This window comes from Hyposmocoma kahamanoa, unplaced genomic scaffold (genome assembly GCF_003589595.1).
Source record: "Hyposmocoma kahamanoa isolate Upper Pololo Valley unplaced genomic scaffold, ASM358959v1 86, whole genome shotgun sequence".
Taxonomy (NCBI): Eukaryota; Metazoa; Arthropoda; class Insecta; order Lepidoptera; family Cosmopterigidae; genus Hyposmocoma; species Hyposmocoma kahamanoa.
Genome location: NW_020654289.1, coordinates 9,320,351 through 9,347,524, shown reverse-complemented (window position 1 = coordinate 9,347,524; position 27,174 = coordinate 9,320,351). Strand labels below are relative to the sequence as shown.

Sequence of the window (27,174 nt, the reverse complement as noted above, 5' to 3'; positions counted from 1 at the left end):
TTTTTTTTGGTTAATAACTTCTGATGTCTAGTAAAGTGTTAATATGGTAGGGATTCTTTTGCTGTAATATAAAAACTACAACTAATTAGAACACAATTTCGGGCAATTTTGACTAAAAATGTCATTTACATAGTTTGGTTCACAAATTCACGTTCTATATCGTGACGTAAATAATTTGTTTTCAGCAAATTTGTAAGTTTCATCCATTAGCGTTGTAAGCGCCGCAATAAATGACTTTGTGGAGCTAAAGTACTTTAGTATGTAATAGGTACTTAACTCGTCACGAATCCTAGAGCAAAACGGAGGCCTTATTTTGGAAAAAAAAATACAGTTATTTTTAAATGGGACAATATGGGGAATGACCGTAACCATAGAAGTACAAGGAAATGGTCTTAGGAACAATTAAGTCTTTTTTTGTAAAAATAATTTTGATATAGTCAATTTTTTGGTCAAGTGTGAGTTGTCCATAAAAATTAATAAAAGTAATCAAATATTCTTTTATGCTAGTCGACTTAATTTCACGAAGGAATGATTTTATTGTACGGGAAGAAAAAAATCGGGACAACCGAAGCTAGTCAAATTTTATCAAATATTTTTCATACAAAATTAATAATATTGTAATTTTTTTGAAATTCAAATAAACTCAGTTTCTTATAAGTATAATTTCATTGTATGGCAAGGGAAACATAGAGACAGCAGAAGTTAGTCAAATTCAATAAAATGATTTTTCAAACAAAATGACACCTTGTATCTTTAGAACGCGAGACGGGTTAAAAATCAACAGGTTTTTTTTAAAATACATTTTTATAACTGTCTCCGTAGTCGAATGGTTACCATGCTGGACTACCACTCAGAGGTCCCGGGTTAGATTCCCGTGCCGGGAGAAATATTTGTATGTCCTACTTTTGTTTCTCTCGTGAGTTTGAGTGTAATTTGTGGTTGTCTATGTGTGTGTCCATGGCACCTGTGATACAAGGTTTCCCTAGTGCGGGGCTATATGAGTGTGTTGTGTTATTATATTATTATTATTATACCAAGTGGCGTAAGAGTTTTAAATCACAAGATCTGAGCGACACGACTGCGACTGTCACCCTGAGACAAAGTTGACAAGACTCATATGACTGAAATTTAATTTTTTAAATGTTTAAAAAGGTAATGTAATAAGGGTCACACGTGATACATTTTTACGAGTCAATTGCCGCAAATGTAATCAAAGGATCGCTTATATTAATTAACATTTTAGTAGAAAACACTAGCATTCCGAAAATTATTTGCTGAAGTTTTACGATTAAAACAGGGCCCTAAGTCAATAACAAAACAATAACATTTTCTGTGTCAAAGTTTTCACAACAGGCAATAGTAAAAATTTTACGCTTTTAATACCAAACAATAGCACTCATTTTATTTCGTTGTTAACAATAATGGCCAAGAAATTATGTTTATAGCCATTTTATTTCAAGTATAAGTACTGCAAACAACATTACACTTTATACAATTTTATATTTGAGCATAAAATTTTATATCGTTCACATTCAAACAAAGTACAATCGTGCTAAAAATAACAGCCATGTGAAAGTAGGTCAACGATAGGAGATGACTAAATTCACGTATACAAGCACCAGCATCGGTGGTTCAGTGGTAGAATGCTTGCCTGCCACGCGGGCGGCCCGGGTTCAATACCCGGCCGATGCAGGATTTGTTTTGTATTTTTTTTGTTATTTCATGGTGCTTACCAGAAACACCCGAGTTTTACTTTTTATACGCAAACTTGAGAAATAACGTTTACAACTATATTGTTTCAGTTTACGTACACAATCTAGTCATTGTTAAGCAGGCAATGTTTAAGTTAAGCACGGTTCTGTTGGACCTTGTGTCAACGGAAAATAATGGGTATTGTGTAACTGGGTACACACAACGGCACATCAAGTTTACACAAACCGTCACATTTTCAAACCGCTTTGAAGGCTAAATAAACAACGCAAGGTACAATTTTCAACAGCACTTTTGCTGTGTTTGCTGATGGACGGTTTTTATCACTCTATAATACGTAGATAAACAAGTACATAAACCACGATAATTACTATGGAAGGAAAGAGTTGTCATCGCGCTAAGGATGAGAACCGGACACGTTCCATTAAACAATTTTACTGTCTTAATGAAATAATCTCCAAATTGCGAGTTATGCAGAGTAGTGGAATATACACATCACCTGTCACTGGAAAGCATACGGTACGAGTAATAAAGGGCGGCGTTCATGAGAAACTTTTTTTTTATGAGACCAGGTGGCGGGACGAACAAGTCGTGCGCCTGGTGGAAAGAGACAGGCCTGTCCGTTACAGTTGAAATGCCACTGAGAACTTTCAATCGGAAAGATCTAAGGAACATAAATTGACAAGTCCCATGTGCCCGTAATTTCTCCAGCACCTATCAAAACCGCAGTAATGCTCACATTACTGCTTGGCGGCAGAAATAGGTAAGGTGTAGTTCCCTGGACGAACTCTTTCACAAGGAGCTCTACTGCTGCTCAAAAATTGGTCCACCAGATGAATAGTGACTTACTATCGACTATAATTTTTTTTTTGTAAGTGACGGGACGAACGAGTCGTGCGCCTGTTTTTTTTTTTAACCGACTTCAAAAAAGGAGGAGGTTCTCAATTCGACTGTATGTTTTTTTGTATAAGTCCGGTATTTGTGAACCAATTTTCATGATTCTTTGGAAAGACGGTACCTCCATAGTGGTCCCAATTCATTTTGAAGAAAATCATCCACCTCTAAGAGTGGCTATTCACGCATGAAGATTCATTTTTATAAATAGCGCCTAAATTTTATTATAAGGAGCAATTACTTTAATGGTTGATTTTGCTGTTCTCTAATTCAAGGCGTTTTTCTCTCTCAATATACCTTGAGTAGTGAGAACCGATTTTTATTATCCCCTGTTTCAAGTTCCGTATAGTGGCGAACTAGAGGATGAATCCGGGTTTGTGCACTTTCCGGTAACCGATTTCAAAAAACTTGGCAAATAGATGTAATTTCACACACTTTTGATGTCGCCTTTTTTAGTACTCTGTACTGAGATTATTAACCTTATTTTTAATAAGGCCTGTAACACTTTGGTCTCAAAGTCGGCCTTGTGATGTCAATCCCTGTGGATTTATATTATTCTACTATATCGTGTCGCCTCGTAGTGAGAGACACGACCTCACTATGAGTATAGGGTTTTAGTTCTCTTCGCCAACGGTTCACCCAACATGACATTAACTCCCCAACCTGTCAAATATCCCCTAATTGAAATTGGCTTATTAGAGCCACATTCCATTAAATGTAGCATATCTTCAAGTTTATAGTCGTGCGCCTGATGGTAATCAGCACGCTTACCCATAACAACTGCTGCACCATTCAGTTTTAACTGCAAAGACCTGAGGGAAACTGCCACTGCGCCTGTTACCGTGAGACATAAAGTTGACAAGTCTCATGTGCCTGTTGTATCAGCAGCACCCTCTAAAATCGGCATCGCACCGCTCACTTTACTGCTCGGCGGCAGAAATAGGTAAGGTGGTGGTACTTCCATGGACAAATACTTTCACAAGGCTACTTTTTACTGTGGCTAAAACCTGTAGATTAACCGAACATTCATAAGTACTATAAATTGTATCTCATTAAGGAACTGATATATACATTGTATAAAAGTTCCTATATAAATAAGGATTTTAATGTCATTATTACGTCCTTTGGAAATTATATAATCAATAATTATATATATATTATATAATTTTAGTATAATCAATAGATTACTTTGTACAATTCCGTGCGAGTTTGTCATTAAACCCACTTATAAGTATACATTTTATTATGACGTCTAAAGCAAAAAATCCCTGAGGCAACATGTGGCAAGTAACGAGAGCAGTTAATCCCTCTACAAGGGGCTTCTCACCTACGACGTCGTACCTTAATTCTCATGAAAGGCTAAGCACACGGAAGCCATTAATATTTAATAATTTCAAGCACGACGCGTGCTTTGATAGTATAAAATTATATTATTTAGTACGATATTTAACCGTCTTCTTTTGTGATAAGTTTGAAATAGAGCACGTGATACAATACAATACAAAAATTCTTCATTGTACACCAAAAAAGAAAACACAACAATTAAATTAAAAATAAGCGATAAATGGGTAATAAATGTGATGTGAGTCGAAAATTGACATTTCGCGATTTAAGTTTAAATGCAGAGAATATCAAAAAAAAATTTTTTTTTTTAATATCAAGTGACGCTGACGGGACAAACTAATCGTACGCCTGGTGGTAAGCTACCTGTCTGTCCATAACAGTTGCAGTGCCACTCAAGACCTTCAAATTGCAAAGATCTGAGGGACACTGCCACTGCGCCTGTCACCCTAAGACATAAGTTGACAAATCCCATGTGCCTGTAATTTCCACAGAGCCCTAAATATAATTAAATTTTTATGGACCATAGTAACGTAAGCGAGTACTCTGTACTTCATATTCCTGTAACTGATCGTAAAACCCATTTAACTTGCTTGTTTTTATTTATAATTCCTTTTTAAATTATGAACGTCGAACATACAATAAACGATTACAGTAATCGATTTAGCAAGATGTAGCAGTATTTAGATGTATTTAGTAAAAAAGTTCCCGTGAAAAAGTTCGTCCAAGGTAGTACTTACCTATTTCTGCCGCCAAGCGGTAATGTCAGCACTGCTGTGTTCCGGTTTTGAAGGATAAGGGTGCTGGTGAAATTACAGACACATGACTTGTCAACTTATGTCTCAGGGTGTCGGGCGCAGTGGTAGTGCCCCTCAGATCTTCGCAATTTAAAGCTCTGAGTGGCACTGTAACTATTATGGACAGGCGTGTAGCTTACCATCAGGCCCACGACTTGTTCGTCCCATCACTTGATGTTATAAAAAAATGTAGAAGGTTTAAAGGTGTTGAAATTGAAATAAAACTAAAAAGGATAAACGGCCACCAAACGTTGACTTGTTTGAAAAAATAAACAGACACATTTAGATCCCGATTCGTTCCCAATGTGTAACAATCGCGAAAACTTAAGAGCTGTAAAAAACTACAAAGCCCAAAAGACTGTTACTGTTCTGTACTGTTCAAGTGTTTAATTGAATTTTGTGAAGATCAAATCGATTAATTGAATTGTTCCCTATCACTACCGCCATAATGATTTTTATCTGGTTCCGTATTACTATCGCAATATAGTTCCACACGATCCATCACAAGTTCCACATCACCATTGCCTGGTCATGTAAATGCAGTATGACATTTCCGAAGCAATCGTGCCGGCTTCGTATTCTGGAAACGTTGTATTTGCTATGCATTCACTCTGTATTTGAATATTGCACATTTGATGCTTGTTCTCTAGTTTAAATTCATGGGCTTGCTTTAGCGGTAAAGTTATCTTTAAGGAGTTTTTATGGTCTGTTGCTTCCTTCACGCCTTTTTAAACTTAAAATATAATTGTAGCTTGAGTATTTATAAATATTGTAATAACAAGAAACAGACATTGAAGACCTTCGTGAGCGGCTTGCACACCAGTTTTCATAGTGTCGCCATCTCTGATGTTCCGGATTCGATCACCGGCCAGGTCAATGTCGAAAACTAACTTTTCTATATTGTCTTGGGTCTGGGTGTGTGTGGTGCCGTCCTTCGTGTTCGATTTCCACAACCTAAGCGCTTCAGTTACTTACTTTGGGATCAGAGCAACGTATATGATTTCGTCTAATATTTAAACCAGTATATCACAAATATCTTGTAGTTTACTTGCACCAATTATAGTGACATAGTTTCTAATTATTGAGAGAATGATTGTTAAAAATCAATACATTAGACAAAGTAGACTTGATAAGCGAAGGTGGTGTTTGTTCTTTACTATGTTATCACATTGGATTCTTGAAACAAATATAATTTCTAGTTATTTCTAAGAAACTCAATATCGATAATAACTTAACAGAGAACATTGTCAGTTTCAGTCTCGGAAAAACCTTTCAAAGTAACTTTTTTTATTAAAGTATATGTAAAAGTTTAGTACCTGAACAATAAAAATAAAATTAGTTTTCGTTAAGTTATACGAGTAGTAGGTACAATTTTGTGAGAAGCTTCCAGTAGTGCACCTGAGGATTGGATATTATGCAAGTAGTATCATCGGGACAATGTAAGACGACGGCCGAGAAATAAATTGCACACAGCAGGTCCCAGTCACGTTCATGAAAATGCACAACACAGTATGAAATTCTGTGAAACGTACCATGTTAAAACTGGAACGAATTTTTATGCAGAACAGCGTACTCGTCAAAAAAGATGTTATATTTTCGAGTAAGTCATGTGCTCTAAATAAATTTATTCGTAACGTTATCTTTTCTATTTGCACATTGACAACACTTAATAACAACAACAATGTAATAAATAATACTAATTAAACTAATTAAGGTACATTAGAAAATCTATCGTATACAATTCCGAAATAACTGGAAGTTTAAGAACGAAGCAGCAAAGTACTTCGAGCAGAATGACATTCCGAAAAGTTTAATAGCGTGCCGTTCTCAGGGTAGATTGAGCCAATAATCAATTTGGAACTCGGTATGGTGTCGGGCGCGCAATGTGAACGCGTCTTAGGCGCATCTGACTGTATCACTCATTTACTTTTGACGGCAAAGAGGCCATGCCAGTGAGACATTTTCAAAGGCGCCCTCGCGAGAAGAGCTCTTAGCATTAGCCGGGCAGCGATGAATAACTGAAGCCGTGGAAAAAATCCACTTGGAAAAGTTCACTTTTCAAAAAGCAGGTGCGGCATGCAACGTGGAAATGCGAGATTTTGCAAAGCCCGCACAGCGGAGGCCGGAATCCGATCTGTATTGGGACTAAACAGAATAAAAAGACCAATTTACGAGTTTTGTACTATACAATGTTAAATTTTAACCTTTTTTTTGCTGAAAGTACGCTTTTATTCGACAGCTTTTGTTTTGCAAATTGCAGCTTACAATTGTAACAATGTTTTAGTCAGTTTATTAATTACGGGCTCTACATATTAATTACGTATTATTACATAATATTATTTACGTCTTACATACGAGTATAAGTATCATCACTCGTGTGTAAGACGTAAAATCAATATACCTATTTCACGAGGATGGAGTCATTATCATATAATCGACTTCGTCGTCGCCAATTACAATCTGTTAGTGACTGAATGGACATAGTGAATAAGGCTTATATCATAAAACTAAAATACAGGTAACAAAACATAAAAGGTAGAAGCTGAAAAAGCCTGTTCGAATATATTCTAAAAAGCGATGACACTAAATCAATAGCGTTCTGAATAGAAATTATCGCAAATGAGGCCGAATGCCGCGCCATTTGCATAATGCTTACATGAATGCCGAATTTCGCTTCAAACTTATTACTTACGAATAGTAACATTCATTTTAAAAATTGAAATTTCGTGTTCTTAGTTTAAATTAATTTGTTGCATTAAAAATATTTTTTAATGATACGTGGTGACGGGACAAACAAGTCGTGGTGGTAAGCGACATCCCTGTTTTAAATCGCAAAGATTTAAGAGGCGCTGTCACTGCTCTCGTCACCCTGAAACATATGTTGACAAGTCCCGTGAGCCTGTAATTTCCTTCAAAATCGGAACGCAGTAATGCTCACATTACTGCCAGGTGACAGATATAGGTAAGGTGGCAGTACTTTCCAGGACGAACTGTTTCACAAGGAGCTCTATACTGCTACTGAAACAACGTTAAAATCATCAGTGGTTCAGTGATAGTATTGCCTCCTACTACGCCATCGACAGTGCAAGGTTTTTTTGTATTTTTTTTTTATATTGTACGGTATTTCCGTGTTCGCGTCCCTCAATCTTCTCATCTGTATTTAACGGCAGTTCATCAATTTGATGGCGGTGAAACAAAAGTCGGGGCTTAACGCGATGCGTTCCGTTCTCGTCCCGCCTCAATTCCACCGATTACGCGGTAATCCTGGCACCTGCTGGCGTTCACTAGTCGAGCAGTCCGACTTAGGGCTCTGCCCTGATAATCTTCAGGCTTAACGTTCAGTTCATTCCTGTGTGTCTAGTAGTCTAACTTTAATCTTCACTAACTTGATCTGTGGGATTTAGAGACATTTTGATGCGACTTTTTACACTATGTGACAGTATGTATTGTGTGTTTGTCCATATATAAACAAAAAATATCAAAATGGACATGATTCTCGTTTCTATCTTCGTACCTAGAAAGCACTACATATATTTAAAGTAGAATAAGTGTATATAATAATAGTAATAATATACAATCACGCAAATTACCCGGTCACAAACTAGGGAATTTCCTGTACTACAAATATCAGAGCAACGAAATTAACTCCGGGGCACTATTCAGAATACCCAAACCAGAATAAATTTACAAAAGTTTGTTTCTACTGAAATTCTAACCCGAAACATCTTCATCTATAAATATTATAGCAACAAGCGCTAATTAAACATTTTTAAAGCGTACGGAAACCGCCAAGAAGCTTTAAAGCATCTGCACAAATTACTAGGTTACTAGGAGTAAACAGGAGAAGGTCTAATGTAACGACACATTAGCGAACACGGGAATATTCTGTGGCTGCGACGACGTCGCTGCAAATTGCTTATGCGCAACACCGACCTGGCGTAAGTCCTATTGTGCATAATGTTTTAGACTTCCTTGAAAGAGTTTCTACTCGTATAGTGTTTTTGATCTTACTTGGTTATATGGCACTTACTAATAGGATCTTACTCAGCCTACGGGAAACTCAGATGCCCGCAGTAAACTCCACTGTTTTGGCACTCACTTCAGAAAAAATGAAGCTAAGCGATTTGTGGTATTGGGTGGTAAGTCAATGACATAAGAATGGAGTGTTCCGAACTTTTTAGTAGGCCAAAGGAGAAACGGTCAAAGTGAAACTAAATTGTAACATACGGTCTACAATGTATCCGATAGAGAACCTACAAGCAGACCACTCTTTTGCGGTGATCGAAACTGAGAAGCTTCATCACCACAAGAAAGTCGTCAACAAAGTCTTTTTGCTTTTCGCTCCACCGAGTTCAGCCAATTAGCTGGCTACCGCCAAAGGTGACAACAGTACACCATATATGACCGAATTTATACCTAATATTTATTACGATAACTAGTCAGAAGACGGATGATGTAGAGTCGGTTAATAAAGGAAGCTTGGCGACCTATATCTAGAGATGTAAGAAAACTGATTTTTTAAAGACATAGTAAAAGATCCGACAACGAACTCTCGCGGAGAAGACAAATGGAACTTTAATAGCGACAGTATGTCCAATAAAGCATATTGAAAGTTGATCCATCTGTCACCAATTTATTAAATCGTAGGCAGCTAAAGCAAAAGCTGTAATAGGAGTTTCCAGCCCCGTAACTGGAGAGGACATAATTTGAACAAGATAAAGATTACCGGATTACTTGCATTAATGGGCCGCGTATTTTTACTCGTCGGCAAAATTCTTAAATTCTTTTGGATAAAAATAAACAAAATGGGAGAATGACCTTATTTTGTTTGCATGTTCGAGTTTCGTACGATAAATGATTTTTAAAGGAATTATTTTGTCATTTTAGTTTCACATATAACAATATTCTGGGTATTTCGAAAATCGTTTATGCTAAAGATATCGTCTTATATTATAATATAAATCATTATTTGTACTATCTAGACTAAATACGAAATCAATTATATCAATAAAGTTTAACGTAACAAGACACTTACCTACTTAAATGAAGGCGGAAGCGATGTACCTACATATAAGATATACATACGTAAAGACCTGTCAAGTAAAAATTCATTCAAAGCACTTAAGACATACTTATATCAACACAACTTAGTCTGTTTTGTTTCATTAATTCTTTTTCTTGTTTTCTCACTACAGCAGCTTACCCTAAGTAATAAAACTTTAAACTAGAGAAAGAACATTCGACCGCGAAAGTTAGGAGTATTACTCGAGCGAAACGAAAATCATTTATTTACAGGATCGAAATTGTGTCTAACTACTGTCTAGTGCGACCATGATAGTAACCAATGTTTTTTCGCACACGAAACTGGACATGCATCTGTTGTTCATGACGATTTGTTTTCTGCTCTAGACTGTCGCTATCCGAGCTACATTAGGTTGTATACTGCCTAGTTTTGAAATATAAGCACTTCATTTCATTATCGAAGATACGATATAGCAAATAATGCCGGATTTCAAATGACAGACATTCGAAAACATTTTTCTATTTTCCCTCAAATCAGTACTCTTCACATTTCTTAGGGTACGTACACATCTGGCGTATGCACCGCAAATGCTCAGCATGTGCGCTGCACGCGTGCAATTAAATGCACCTCTGTAATTACATTTCATGCGAGACAAGCAAGACAGTTTGCGAGCCTTTAGCAAACAGCCGCATTCGCCAGATCTGTACGCACCCTTAGTAGTTTTTCCACCAATTAAAAGCAAGAATTCAAGTACATAGGATCCAACCATAACGCAAAGTATAATCAATAGCATTCCCATTCACTGTGAACACTAGAAAACATGGTCATAGTCATAACATCAGTGGTTAGTGCACTTACTAAAATGAAAACCATAACACCGCAAAGCGCTTTACCCAATCTCCTAAAGCGAGAAGGCAAACAGCGCAAACTGGTAAATTAAATAATGCACCACTCTCCACTGGTGCCTGAGCATTTGTAAACGGCTGTTACAAATACACATGAATTCTTGTCTTGGTCCTAATTAAATTGCATTTATACACGTAACATAGGGGTATTTACAATTAGAAACGTGTTAAGAACGCGGTATTTCAATCATGGACATAAACAACTTCGTTCACGAAAATTTTGTGAACACACTTCATAGACTTGTTTCTAACTATTCATTTTAGTGTACATACAAAAAAAGTGTGAATTTTCAGGAGTTCTTCGTGGTACAAAATCATGTATATTGTACGTAGATTAGACGGCGAAACTAAATTATTACGAGATCTTTAAAAATAGGACATTTCTGAGTCTCTCTTTTTTACATAGGTTTATATACGTCCATTGTGGTATCCCGATGTAGAATACGTTGAGGTGTAGTGAGAAACAGTGATTCTACTCCAACTCAATGAAGTCTAGATACAGATCTGGTTTCAATACCAACAAAAAATCCTTATATTCATACATTCAATGCTTGAATAAAAATACTCTTGCAGAAATCTTTCATAGACCTGCGGAAACCTTAAACTGCCTCCGTAGCCGACCGGTTACCAACGGCAGTCGGCCGCGTGGCCGACAGCCGTACAGATGTTTTAGAAGTTTGACTAAAGTTTGCCCAAACACATAGAAGCTCGTTTCTGTAATTTATAGAAGTGTATTTGCAAAATTTGAATTCAGCCTGTGTTACTTAATAATAAAATTAACTACCACCGTGGCGGTATGGTTGCTATGCCAGACTGTCACGCAGAGGTCCCAGATTCGATTCCCGGGCCGGCAGAAATATTTATATGGCCTATATTCATTTTTTTGGTGAGTTTGAGTGTAAATTGTGGTTGTCTATGTGTGTCCATGGCACCCGCGACACAGGGTTTCCCTAGTGCGGGGCTATGTGGAGTGTGTGCGTGTGCGTTACAGTAACGTACAGATTTCTCACAGATGGCGCTATGGCTAAAAAGTCGGTAAAAACTAAAAACAAACATCTGCAACAAGCCATAGAAAATTTGCAAGATCTGCAGGTTCGTTCCATAGCTCGGTTGGGAATGTCAGTCACGGTTTACCATAGTAAAGGCGCTGATTCGAATCGCGCCGGATCGAATGAGTTATTCTTTGTGGTCGATATTTGTATTAATAATTATAACAAACTAGTGTAGTGATTTTACAAAAAATAATTGAATATCATGGTAGTAAAACATTGTGACATTCAATAAATTCATTTGGAGATATTAAATATCAAAAACGCACATCACTCGAATTTCTCAAATGAAACTAATCTCAATTTTTCTCAGCCATGATTCAGTCTTCTCTAGCGTGGGATTTACTAGAAATTCAACTAAAGAAAAAGGCTTTCTGTCATTCCAATATCGCGATGACACCCACATTTCGCCGATTGCGAGTCACGTCTATTTTAAAATTCTTTTTCGCAAATTGATCCTTTGCCTTGGCGCCAAGCCAATTGGAACCAAAATGCCAATATTCAATTAAGCGACCAAAATGGGAATGCCATTTGGACTGATTTTTCCATGTGTTATTAAATGCCCTATTATATCGCCGCACACATGAAAGCAATTATAAAAATATCTGCGTTTCGAGCGTGAAATCGTTAACGCTCTTTTGTCTTCTAATTATACGTAATTCCAATTTCGGTTGAAAAGATTTTAATGGTCCCTAAAATGGAAATTATAACACGGGAATGTTGAGGCCTTTCTAGCAGAAAGTGTAACATTGAAAAAATCATTATTTTTTTATCAATAACCTCTTGTGAAGGGCAGGGCTGTCATAACCTTTTTCTGGGATATCATCAAAAACGACAGCGTCATTTTTCGTAACACCACACCTTTGATCGCGATTTTTCGCGTTTTTAAAGTGTACTATAATATGTTGTACCATATAAGTGTATTATTATCTATGTGCTTTACACAATACGTATACTACTTTAGATGTATTCATATTTATCAAATTCTTTACAAAAACTTTACTAAGTGCCTTTTGCATTGTGGGAACATAAATTAATTAATTTTAAATAAAAATAAAGAAGTATACACAGTTTCACTTGTTCTTCATGTTCAACAACACCGAAAGTAAATTAGAATTAAGTTTCGACATGTATTAGTACAATGTTTTTATCTACAGATGTTTTTAAAAGTTTGACGAAAGTTTGCCCAAACACATACAAACTTGTTTTTGCGAAATTTGAACTCAGCCTGTGTTACTTAATAATAAAATTAACTGCCACCGTGGCAGAACGGTTGCCATGCCAGACTGCCACGCAGAGGTCCCAGGTCCGAATCCCGGGCTGGGAGAAATATTGGTATGGCCTACATTTATTTCTCTCGTGAGTTTGGGTGTAATTTGTGGTTGTGTGTATCCATGGCACCTGCGACACAGGGTTTCCCCAGTGCGGGGCTACTTTGAGTGTATGTGTTATTATTTAAAATACTATAAAGTTAGGAATGTTTTGGAAGTTAAGTTTTACCCATTGTAATATTATATGATAATACGATAATAATGAAATCCGGTAGCGTGTCTAGTATTACCTATCTAATTCAATTGTAACCCTAACTTCTAGTTAAAAAAGATTATCTAATATCCCTTTATCTGAGCGCAGAGCACGCTAAACGAATTTATTATCCAATATACACGAAACGTTCACTTACAAGAAGGTCACCAATAACAATATCTCATCACGAAAGAATCATTTTGTTATTTTATTTTCTGTCTCTAGAATACAATATATCAATCACTGACCTTTTTAAGGGAGGGTCAGTGTGTCCGTTAGACCAAGCGAAAGGTCCCGCTAATCTCGGCAATGTTTTTGTAACGAATATCTATGTACAATTTATATCGTGTACAAACTTATGCGACGATTCGAGGGTTAATTCAATGGCGAAGGGTTCGTCAAGTAATGCTATAGTTCATAGAAAAAATGTATTTCTCGACCGAGAAAAATCAGCCACGAATCACAACACGAGTAATGTGACACCAGTAACAGGCACACAATACGATACAAAGAATTACAGAGAATGTCATCAATCAAACACCTTGAATGCGCGTCCCATATAACGCACGCATTCAAACGTAAACGACTTGCGTATATCACGAGCGCACATTTCCTTAACATTCGTAAATATTTCCTCAGTCCTGACACGTCTTTATAATAAAAACATCATCCCGTCGGAAGTCCCGCCTCAGAGAAAAATAACGTAGCATTAGGCGCGATAAGTTCCCAACTGCGTACTATTCGCTCACAATATACATAAAATGAGTACAATAAATATAAGGTGCGCTCGGAGAATAGGAGCAGGTGTGTCGAACTGGCGGTCCGCGGCAACCGAAAACGTGAAAAACTCATTCGTAAACAACAAAAGGAGAACCGACGATATAACTCACACCGTCGGGGGTGGGGGGAGGAGGCCAGGTGCTGAGTTAAGATAAAGTACTGACGTTCCGCTCTATCCCGTGATTTAGATATGACCTTCTGAACGCAATCTGCATTAGTAACCGCCCCCGAGAAATTGCGAGCGCGCGCCTCACCGACTCCAAAGGTTTATTCGATCTTAACACCTGTGTGTGTGATATGAAAGGAAATATGGGAAATATCTGCCAATATATTTCTTGGTTTATAAAACAGTATCATATATAGAAATCATGAATGAATCAAAACTAGCTGACGCATTTGGCGCAGTTAATTACTAAACAAGCTTTGCATTTCGTAATAGTTCAGTCGAGTTGAAATAAGAAGCTTATGGGTTTTGTGGAATGTTGACGGGTGAAACACCTTGTAGCGAGCAAAAGTTTTAACAGCTATTTTCACGTTGCCGGGTGTAGTGGCAGCGGGCGATTACTCTCGCTTTGGCGACGCCCGCACTGCCCGTCGTCGTTGAAGTAAGTTTTAATGGTCGTCGGCACTTGCGGCCCGCAAAGTTACGTAGGTTTAAAATACCCGCATGCCTCGCATTCTGACCGACTATAAGTTTTATTACTGGAAACGGGGTTGAAATAACTATACAACTAAACGCCGGTATGTCCAATTATGCACTTGCCTCGGGTAACATGCTAAACAATGTCCCTCTTGAAATTTCATATAATAACGTGTAGGAAAACGCATGCACAGTGTTTAAATCCTACTTGTTCGGATTTCATATCTCTGAACGAGATAATTATCAAAGCTATATTGTGAGCAATTTCCCGAAACGCTCAACAAAGCATTTCTCCGTATGTAATGATATAATTGCTCCCCAGTGCAGTGGCAAATCCTATAAATCATAGTTCAAGACCTCGAACACAAGCAATGTATGCTACTGTAATACAGGCAGCTTAGGTTTGTATTTAGAATTGTATAAATAATAGAGGGTGGATGTCAAATGGACATCTAAGAGTTCCAGAATAAGCTTGAGTTAATACGTCATAAATATCTACATTATTTTTATTATTGTTATTATTTCTTTTTTTATCATAATTTAATAGTATAAAATAAATAAGTCCTTATGTAAAAACTTTATGGACTGATAACCACGACACAGGTCCAGACTAGTGTGATAGATAACCACATGTGTTGGTCTATTTATCACAATATTTTGTTTTGGACAGATAAAATATAAATGTTTTTGTATTCTGTATATATATATATATATATATAATGAAATATTGTAACTTAGATCGTTATATAAGGCTTGTGAATTGTACTGCTGTATTTGCATGCATATGATTGTACTTCAAGCAAATTAATGTTTTGATTTCGATTTTAAATTATATGTGTACCCCCGTATTTTTCAAAATCTGCGCATATGGACAAATATCTGCTAGACAAAAACAATAACATTAAAATTGAATAACTTTAACTTATAATCATGAAAAGCACAGAGAAGACGATAAAACACAAAAATAGCTAAAAGCTTTTGAGACGGTACAATTAAGGTTATAGAATCTTAACTTTGGGAAAAGACAATTAGCAAAAATCGAATTTACAAAGTTCAGAAAAAGAAATTGTGTTAATATGCTCTAAAGATTAATTTAGAGACTTGTGGCATTGCATTTGCCAGAAGTTTATATTTACGATAAACAGTATTTAACGGAAAAGAAATCCGAAATATGAAATGTACTAAAATAATTGAAAATTTGCGAACTTCTACAAATCCAAACCAAAATGAAAAGGTTCCGTTACACTTTCCCCAAAAGGGTATTGTATTATTTTTAAGAGTGTCTGAGGCCTCGCGGCGGGTCGCCACATTTAAATAATATGTGTAGATATAACTTTTTATTATAACGAATTCATTATTTCTCTTGGGGCCAGGTTTTTCATAATCTATAGAAAATGTTCCATTGTCTTGGAAAATTGACATAGACTTGGTCCCTTTTATAAGAAAATTTACGAGTCCGTGTAATTTTCAAACTACATAATTGTACAGAAAACTGAGAAACAACGACCTCTGATATTAATCTACTAGATCGTGTCTATTGGATACCATAAAGTTTCATCAGTATATAAAATAAGATCAAACTTCGTTTGTATATACAGAGTGCACTTTCATATTTATTTTCTTCCTAAGCCTAGCTGCTACCAAATATAGCTTAATATCATCACTGTAAATGAAATAAATCATGACTGATAAGTTATTGTTTCAGTTGCATATATTGGATGTTACTATGGACTTATTATGTACTTGTAACGCCTCCTAAATTAAGTTACTGATCACGCTGGGAGAGAAACGCGTAAACTTGCGTTAACGCTAAGCCTATCCCAGCTTGTCAGTGGCGCCACTAGGCGCCATGGAATCTCATACGGCTAATTGCTTGGACCTTCTGCTGACAACTGATCCGGACCGATACGCTGTGGTTGTGGATGCCCCACTGGGTACTTCTGATTTCATTGTCATGAATTTTTTTTTGTCTGGTGAACCCGATCAGGGCCCTAGTGGTAAGAGACGGATGTGGCGATACAAGTTTGCAGATTGGAACGAAATGTGCCATTTCTTTGCGTCATATCCCTGACAGACCTGCTTTATTTCAGGAGACTCGTCGAGCTGTGCTGATGCTGTAGTCGAGGTCTTGCCTTTGGGTATGGAGTATTACATGCTATACTCTGAAGTACCCAATGGACCGCAAGCTCGTCCATGGTCTAACGCTGATTGTAATTGTGCTAAAGCACATAAACAGTCCGCGTACCAAGCTTGGGCAGATGCTCGACTACGCAAAGCTCCGAGTACGCAGAATCTGAAGAAAGCTTTTAATAAGGCCTCCAAGAAGTGCAAAAGCGTGTTCCCTGAACGTTATAACTTGGGTCTTTTCAAGACGAGAGTGAATAGGTATTATTTAGGTGTACATGATCCATCGTCGATCTCATCGTCACTTTCTATCAGGTGAGATGGAGGTCAAATGCGCACTTATATTTTATATATAAAAAAAAAACAAACACTTCAGGCAATACAAAATCCATCGACACGTAAAGACTACGACCAATTTACCTTAATGGCGTTAGTGCAATTACATACGTATTCGTAGGACAATCGGCGCAAATGAGAGACCAATCGAACGAATCGTGCGGGCAAACGACGCATTGCCACACGTGACGGGCTGGGTAATGAAATTTGAACAGTTTATGACTGACATTTTGTTATTTGTTGCAATGATGACAATTAATTGGGACGATTCCTACGCGTGAGAAACTTTGTAAGACCAACCCCTGATGCCACTCGATTCTGTTTGCCAGCTTTGCGACGCCTGAGCGGTGACACTGCTAGTACTAAATATAAATTAGAACTATATATATAGTGCGGGGCTATGTTGAGTGTGTATATGTCACGTGGTGCGTTGAAACGACGCGCGGCGACGAAAAGAGTGCGTTTCGGACAAGCGGGGAAGGATGCTGCGGTGCGTACGTAAGCGGCTTTACGTTGCGATACGGCATTTCTCGTGTGGCACTCAGTGCTGTATTCATAGCGTGGCGACGATGCCATCGCTCTCACGCGTCTATCGCAACGCATCTTTAGCTTCGTCCATATGATGCCAAAGATTGTTTTCAATATACTAGGAAGTGGAGACATTTGGTCTCTGCCATTTCCACTAATTCATAACTAATTTATTTATGAAAACATAGTGTGTATAGAAATTGACAAGTAATAATCTCAGAACAGGGTACTAAAAAAACCGACGTCCAAAGTACGTGGAATTACATATAATTACCAAGTTTTATTGAAATCGGTTACTGGAAAGTGCGAAAACCCTGATTCATCCCCTAGTTCGCATAGTGATACGGGACTTGACACAGGAGATAATAAAAATCGGTTCTCACTACTCACAGTGTAATGAGAGAGAAAAACGCCTTGAATTGGAGAATAGCAAAATCAACCATTAAAATAATTGCTCCTTATAATAAAATTTAGGCTCTATGTATAAAAATGAATCTTCATGCGTGAACAGCCACCCTTATAGGTGGATGATTTTCTTCAAAATTAAATGGGTCCACTACGGAGGTACCCTCTTTCCAACAAAAAAAGAATCATGAAAATCGGTTCATAAATACCGGAGTTATCGCGGGAAAAAAACAAAGTCAATTTGCGAACCTCCTGTTTTTTTGAAGTCGGTTAACAAAATACGTATTATTATACTATGATCGGCCAATACAAACATAATAGAAAGTAAGCTTTTTTCGCGTATATTATTTTTTCAAAATAAACCATTGTTTCGCGCTCTTCACAAATATTGCTTATCAACCAATTATGTCTAATATTAAGGTGAATCACCGGAGGAGAAGCGGGAATAACTGTTTTGCTACATCAAAAGTTTAGGTATTTACTGTCAAATAACGGTCTTACAAAAAATATACGATACACCTACATATATTGTTTAAAGAATGTGCTAATGTGTGACACGATAGGGTGTACTTTATCTGGTCATATAAAATACTGAAAACAGGCTAAAATAAAAGTCTAAAACGAATTATTAGAGAACCTGCTAAATTTTGGTTTTCAACTGAAGTCCTATTAGTTATTAAATGCACTTTTATCCCACAATTTACAAAATTCCCAGCGGTTTAACGACATGCCGCGCCACCCGCTACCCCGTCATTCGCCATCGGGCGCTTTTCGACGTCAGATCTTGAGTCAGCCTCGCCTTAATGCAAACCATCCTATACTGAACTATAGTCACAAAAATAATTAATTTAACTAATATACTACTACGATTTATCCGAAAGTGTAATGCGTAGGAATCGAAAACGAACTCGATATATTTATAGTTATATTGTACATTTACTCATATGAACTTCAATAGACGAAACTGGGTGCAACATATTGTTTTTTAAATAATATAACATGGGCATGCACACTGGTGCATAAGTGTGACGGTATGTATATTGCAATTAATGGAGAAGCTACCACGCTAGCATTTAGAAAGGGGATGTATGAGGTATACACGTCTAAAAACATGTGCTTTAATTATCCCACTTCGTATTCTTTTTCGGTGGGTTAGGGAATATTACATTTATAGGCTCTAAAACTTGAATCTTGTTTAACAGCTATAAAGGACTGAAGTTATAGAGGCATCGTTCTAATCTTATCGGTTAATAAAAAAAGTCATAGCAAATGAAGTTTTGGATTTTATTATCAAAATTTACAAAATGTGATTTAGTAACGCTGTTACTGTGAAAAAAGGTCGATTAGCGTCAGGATCGTAAAGCTAAAATCAATTCTTATCAATGGTGAATATAAAACAAGGGAAAATTGATTGATTCGTTGCGTTCCACACGCAATCATTAGTGGTGGTAATTATTATTCAATCTACCTGGTGGGCACGACTTCGATCTACTTTGGGGTAACGTCACTTACCCTATATTTTCCTAATTAATTGTAATTTTGTTACTGACTACAACACGGCAAATTTTCAACTTTTTTATTCACCTACCCAAGATCTCCCCTATGACTTTAGCAATTAATGAACAGGGATCGGAATAGGTAGAGTTTTTTTACCTAAACTTCGAGGAACATATACAGAAAATGGAGACTGCCTTACGACAATTTTTTAGGTCCTGGACCTATTCGGGATTCAGGAAATCACTTAAGTACATAAAAAAATGACGTATATTATATTATATTATTATATTATAGGTACACTATATTTATCTTAACTTTGCGACACAGTGGATCGGATCAGCAATATTGCGAACATTATATTATATTATTATATTACAGTTACACTATATTTATCTTAACTTTGCGACACAGTGGATCGGATCAGCAATATTGCGGACATTGAATTTTTTTCACGATACTACTCTAAAAAATGCCAATCGAGAGATCCTATTGTCCTAATTAAATATTGTCATATCACATTTTGCCATAAATGTAATAGTTTAGTATGAAAAAATAAAATGTGTATTTTTTGTAAGGGACCATACCTTTAGTTCCTCATCGTTACAAAGTCTTAGTCGATCCAGTTTTGAAATCACCTATCTTTTATAGATTTGCACACTAAACGCGCGCCCAAACTTGCCACTACTTATCTTATCACTACTTATATTGCACATTTTCTGACGCGTATTTTATTGTTTTCCTACTAAACTATTACATTTATTGCAAAATGTGACATGACAATATTTAATTAGGACAATAGAATCTCTCGATTGGCATTTTTAGAGAGATATCGTGAATAAAATATCCATGGTCCGCAATATCGCAGATCCGACCCACTGTGCGTCGCAAAGTTAAGATAGGTGTAGTGTACCTGCCTGTCCCCAGTTTTTAATGTTCTTAAGTGATTTCCCGCATCCCGAAAAGGTCCAGGACCTAAAAAATATTGTCTGTGTAGTGTTGTAATATTGTATTCTGTCTCTGTTCCTCGAAGTTTCGGTAAAAAAACTCTACCTATTCCGATCCCTGTTAATGAACGTAATGTTGAAAACGCAATGGAACCATAGACAGAAACATTCTGAAAAAGTAATCAACCGGATGACTATAAACAGGAATGTCCTGTGAAAAAAACTCAATAGAATAAATAAAAAATTCGCGACGAGCAAAAAACTCTTAAGTCAAGTTTATGACAACTAACAAAATGCAACAATCACATTCGTTAGCAATTTTCAGCGCTTCCACGAGCAACGTGAAAAAAAACTTGAAAATAAATTCATTTCGTACCAACAAAGTTACATAAAAATCTAAATTTCAGAGTTGTATGCGTGGGGTTGACGCGAATTTATCGTTCTCCCTATAACACATAACGGGTTTCTTGCTTGCTTAACTTTGTTTGTGCCAACTTCCACAAAGTTGTGTACTTTGTGTGTACCTTTATGTACGTACATCGTGTAAATGTACGTTATCGTGCGCTGAAATGCGTGAAATAAATTCAATGCTCGTTCGAACGGAAGCTTCCGATGGGCGCAGAGGAAAATGTTATAAGAGACAAAAGTAAAGGTGTATCCGTCAAAAATGAACCCGAAATTGCTATTCTTCTACTTATGAATTCACGAGAAAGTGTGGAAATTGATAGTACTTATTGGTTTATCTTTTTCCGTGAAATTGAGAAGATTAAGGAAAAAAAACGGTATACAATCGCACACAAATAGTAGGTGTTAGCAATAAACAAATACATAAATAAGTCACACATTGCTAAAATCAAATAATGAAATAAGTACATTTTAGACACTAAATACTCGTCACTTAGAAGTTATGTCTATATGAGTACCGATTACCGATAAGACTTAAAAGATACTAAGGGTCGTATTCAAGAACTCTCCTCAATGCTCAAGTTAGGATTTGAGTATGGTTTAAAGCACTTGATATCATACTCAAGTCCCTGCCATTAGGGTCGTATTTCCAGTGCTTGTGTTGCCAGTGCAATCCTGACTTGAGCATTGAATAGAGTTCTAGAATACGACCCTAAATATTTTTTATTAATGGGTTTACTTCAAATATTACTGCGCAGACCTTTAATTTGATGTACCAAGTTAAAGGAAGCATTACTTAAGTTATTTTTATCTTAAAAGCAATGAATATGAGTGCATTAAATTTAATGATTTAATGAATTTCTCGATTAATTTCGTGAGGGCGCCGTGGACTCATTCAAATTCTGAAGTGTTGTAATTATTCAAGAGACCGCTCGGGCACATTATGTAAGTTTTAATGAAACAAAATACAGGTCCATTAGGAGCGGAATATTCATTTCCTTTCTGAACCTGCGAATAATAATGATAATAACAATATATACTTATATACATATATGACCGTCTCTTAGTTGTCTTAGACTACTTAGTACATGCAGTAGCTCGATATAAACTTTAATACCAATAAATACCATCTATATTCACCACTCTTTTTAGCGTGGCGCTTCTCTACAAAGGTTGGCAACCACCATAGCTATCCTTATTTTTGAAGCTGCTTAAACTTATTTTTAACGAAAGAGGGAACGTGTTCTACGATTGAACTAGTCTCTCAGATTTATCAAGCAGGAGATTTTCCTCCTGACACGACTACGTTTTCCTTGGATATTCATCAATAAAGCAATTTATTCCTCAACATTAACGCCTTTTGTGCTACGTACAAATAAAGCGAAGTACTAAAATTACGCACGCAGTTTTGACCTGAGCGCGACTTTTAACGAAAATAAATTAAGCGCTTTACATACCTGGACGTAAAAAACGTGCTTTTGCTTGACACGATTAAGCAAAATTGCGCCCGATAAATCAGCCGCCGTTTTTCCGCTAGTACTCCAGCATTAAATTTCTGATAGCAACTATCCGTCTGTTACTTATCACAAAAACACATAAGATATATTTCGGTAATTTGATCCTTCGATCAATGCACCCGTTAACAATTTGTCACAAAATAGTAATAATAGTAATAAATCGACGCTAACAATGAGATGAGTTAACGATTATGAAAGAAAAGTTTCGTGGGACATTTATAAGTATGAAATGCTTTCAGGAGTTGAGGTACTGAAATCGAACGGATTGAAACAGAACGGTAACGGAGTGGTAAGTGGACACAAACGGATCCGAGTGGTATTTATTGACAGTCCATTTGTGGGTCAATTCTGTGATTTTCATCCACAGGGACCGAGTTACATGAGACTGTTTGTTTTCCGACTATATACGTACAAATACATCTATAGAGTTTGTACCTGAACCATTTTCTTACAGTACTGTGTTAGAAAGTACACGAATGCTTTAACCGTGTCAAATAACGTCTCGATCTATGTAAATATTGTAGGCGAGAATTTTTTTCTCTTTTTTAAGACTTGCTCTTGACCACTACCTAGTCCTGAGGCAAAGATAGGGTCTACAATGGAGTCAGCGCCCAGAAGATGCCTATTCAGTTGCACCTTAAATACACTCGGGTTGTATGTGCTCGGAAACAGGCACAGACAAGGAATTCTATTCCTCGGCAGCGTGAATAATGAAACGTTTTAAAAAGGCATGTATTTAAATTTGCAAAAGCGGCAGGCAAAAAATCTAAGCGGTCATCTTTTTTTTATTATTGATCCTTTTTCTCTGAGATATAAAATAAATTAAATCAATGAACATTTTAATCTGCTCTGGGCTAAGCAAAAAATGTTTGTTTGTATAAATTTATTTAAAATTATAGTATTAAAAATAAAATTTAGATACTTATTTTTAATAATTCGATTTACTAAAATACTTTTTCATTTACTAAAATATTTCTATGCTAATATTATATCAATTATAATATAATTTGACCTGAAACCATGTTTCGAAAAGCAAGCAAATTCGTTTCGGTTTTTCATATACTAACCTTTTTTTGTAACCTAACCTATACGGAGGGCGCAATCAAGATACGAAAAAAGAGGATCATACATTATTTTTGAATACCAAATATTAATTTAGTATGCTTAAACATACTGATAGTGTTACGTTGAATAAGTTTATTTATAATTTATCCGCAGATCAACTAATATGGACGGAACAATTAATAATTATTATATGAAACATAAAAAAAATATTGTGTATTTAAAAAAGTGCACATTTACAATAGATCAATTATGTCTTTGAAGATCAAATAATATCATCCCTTTAAAAATTTTGTACAAATCGCATTCGTTCGTTTTCGCGATTATTACAATTTGAAAGCAAAACTGTTTTTTTTTTCGGATCTAAATAGTGTACATTTGTCACGGTTGTGACCATGGGACCTGTATAGGATCCGAAATGTTAGCCTGTTTGATAAAACAAATATACGCGATTTGAATCCCAAAAAATTGTTTCATTTCCAAAACGTGTACAAATCTGCCGTTTTAGTTAGTGGACGGCAGAAATGTTTATTTACAAAGAGCGTTTTACCTACTCACGGGAATCTGCCTTACGGACGGCAGAATTTAACCAATGTGACAGTAGAGCAGTAGAGCTCCTTGTGAAAGAGTTCGTCCTGGGAAGTACATCCATCTTACCTATTTCTGTCGCTAAACAGTAATAGGAGCATTTTGCGTTGCAGTTTTGCGGTGCTGGTGAAATCACAGGCACGGGGGACTTGTCTTATGTCTCAGGATGACGGGCGCAGTGGCAGTGCCCCTTAGATCTTTGTGATTTGAAGCTGAGAGTATCACTTCAAACTGTTATGGACAGGCGTGTCGTTCACTGCCAGGCGCACGACTTGTTCGTCCCGTCACTTCAAACCATAAAAAAACGTGACGATTTCATGTGTAATTTACTTACCTATGAAATATATTTTAGTGTTTGAGTTAAAAATATGTATATCTACGAAAATACAGATGCGATGTCCATTACCTGAAATAAATAAGATGAATTATATAGTGTGTGAATTTCGAGAAGAAAACATAAAACCACAAAACATTTTTTAATTATTTTTTTCAGGAATGATTTACTATTTTACGTCTTGAGCGAGCATAACACGGTAACTATGTTTTTCGTGAGGACGGCTAGTTTCCCATTTAGTTGTGAAAACTAGACAACATTGAAGATTGGCAACTTTGTAACAAGGTGTTATTAATTATAAACAAGGCTTGTATATAATTAAAAGCTTTTAAATGGTTAAGTAGTAGCTAATCTTATGGTTTAATCACGGTAATATAAAATGATCCATTACGTAGGGTTTAAATTTGAATAAATGTGAGAAAAAGAAATCGATAAATCAAATATAATTTCGGTTTTAGTAATGCGCCTTTTGGTACACCTGTGCGTATTAACGCACTATTGTGTATGGGATAGACATGAAGATGAACATAAAAATAAATATATTTTGCCGTGCTGACAACATGCCTACGAAACGTGGTCTCACGTTGCTAAATTGTCTGGTCGCTGAGCTCCAGGACACTAACACATCTTTTACGACAGCATTAACAAAGTAAATAGTGAAGCAAACCTAGCGTACCAAATATGTATGTAGTATAAGAAATTAGCATGTAAGCTTTTTGGTTCACTTTGGCTCACCGTCCACTTGGGCAAATTAAAAAAAATTCAACGCCTATCACCACAAAAAATAATTGAAAACATGTATTTTTTATATCAACTTAACAAGAAAAATCACAAGGAAAAAAATTACATTTATGTAGTGTCAAATGCGATAGCACTCCCTGGACAGCATCAACGCCCCTCACCCAAATTGCTTCCGAGGCCCCTAGGACTCTTCACTTTGGGAAATTATTGAGTAGAGTCACATTCTTAGGTTTAAATAAAAGCCTTTTAAACATCAATAGTATATATGAAACGAAGTCAACTCGAAGTGAGTCTTTAAATTCATGTTTAAAATAACACAGAACTATTAAATTGTGACGAAGAAAAAGATTATTATAGATTACAGATTTATCTTTTGGATTTTGACCCCTTTTGTAATATATTTATTATGTTTGTCATCCTTCAATAAAAGGAATTGAATAAACGTTCCGCAAATACATTTCAAGGAACATAATTCATGAAGAAGATAACCAAGATGTATAAATCATAATAACAAAAATGTTTCGGGGAGGAAAGTTTAAATAGGGCCGATATTACCACAACAGCTGGTATAAACGGGCGTATTGTTACATTTTACGACAATAGCCTCTATCAGCGTATATTTACATTCTTTAATTATATTATTCTATAGAGCCGAGATTCAACAGAAAACATTTTGTGGCTGATGATGACGCTGATATGATGACGATTATAGCTAACAAGACATTATCGGAAACAATGCCGTTATTGTTCATTAGTAACAAGAGCGACTTCTCAGCTGTACTGGTTCGGATCCAGACACTGGTCTCCCTGTGTTTTGCTTTAACGTGTAAATTTGATAATCAATATCATTTTGGCATTTGTCACGGCACGAATCTGACGGGCTTGGAATGCGGAGACATCCCGATGCCACGCATTAGAGCGGTTACACATGGCGACGCGTTTTAGCAGTGCGTCAGTGCGTTGCGCAGTGATTCAGTCGTGACGCAGTCGCTAATCGTCTACCTTTACACACAAGCGCGCGCGACTTAAGCAGCAAGACAATCGCGATGCACCTTATTAATGATTCAACATAAGCGATCGCATCGATGCAGTCGCGCGTTTAGATCGGTGCAACCGTCTAGAAATCGCAAGTGTCGCGATGCAATCGCGTATTGTATCGCTGCTATTAGTCGCCGTATGTAACCGCTCTTAGGGTCATGGCGACAAAAGAACAAATCGAATTTTGCGAAAAAAGCTGCAAGTTTTAAAAAAAATTCTCCAAGGTTACTTAGATTAGGACTGTAAGGGACGACTGATACAGCCCTAATCTGAGTAACCGCAAATTTTGACGAAATGAATTACGTACATCACAGATTAAAACTCTGAAACGAACTATGTAAACATTTGCTTTCCGTTAAAATTGTAAGTACCATTAATTTAGTAAAGGAAGAGTAATGTCTGCTATCTGCTATGTAATCTGCTATAAATACAACCTCAAAAATACACAATGATTGGAATTCAAGCACTGATATTAACGCTCATGATTAAATATTACTCAATTAATGAATTGGTGTAACACATGTGTTTAAATCCAATATAAATAATATATTACTCAACTGTTCAAACAATATAATATTTACTGAACACAACTGTTACGTAAATTACCTAGCACTCTGCATCGATATTATTTTCATATCAATTCAGTAGATACATATAACTACAAATCTTTGTAAGAAGGTAGAAGTGTGTAAGCATAGTATAATAAGACAAAATTATGGAAAGTGCATATAAAAGTAGTCAGCGCGGTTTGCCCGTGTTTGCGCCCGCCGCGTACGGAGGCACACATTCTCATAATTTCGCGATGCACTCGCGTTGCGTAGAGCTGTTGTGTCACGCCCCTTTCATTGTTATGCGAATGTGTGCTACCGTACACGGTGGCGGCGCGGCGGCGCGCGACCGGCATGCACGCATTGCGCCGCGTTGCTGCGTATGAATGGAGTTACCGTACTTGTTTTATTATACTATGGTGTTGTCTATCGTTGATCATTTCA

General features: G+C 36.6%; 1 protein-coding gene and 1 non-coding gene across 2 annotated transcripts in view; one reads left to right on the top strand and one right to left on the bottom strand.

Moving 5' to 3' along the window:
• LOC113234898 (furin-like protease 2) overlaps positions 1–27,174 on the bottom strand; it is a 331,380-nt gene that overhangs the window by 78,192 nt on the left and 226,014 nt on the right. The gene's annotated exons all lie outside the window — the stretch shown is intronic.
• On the top strand, positions 1,622–1,692 carry Trnag-gcc. The gene has a single exon. It is a non-coding gene; the product is annotated as a tRNA-Gly (tRNA).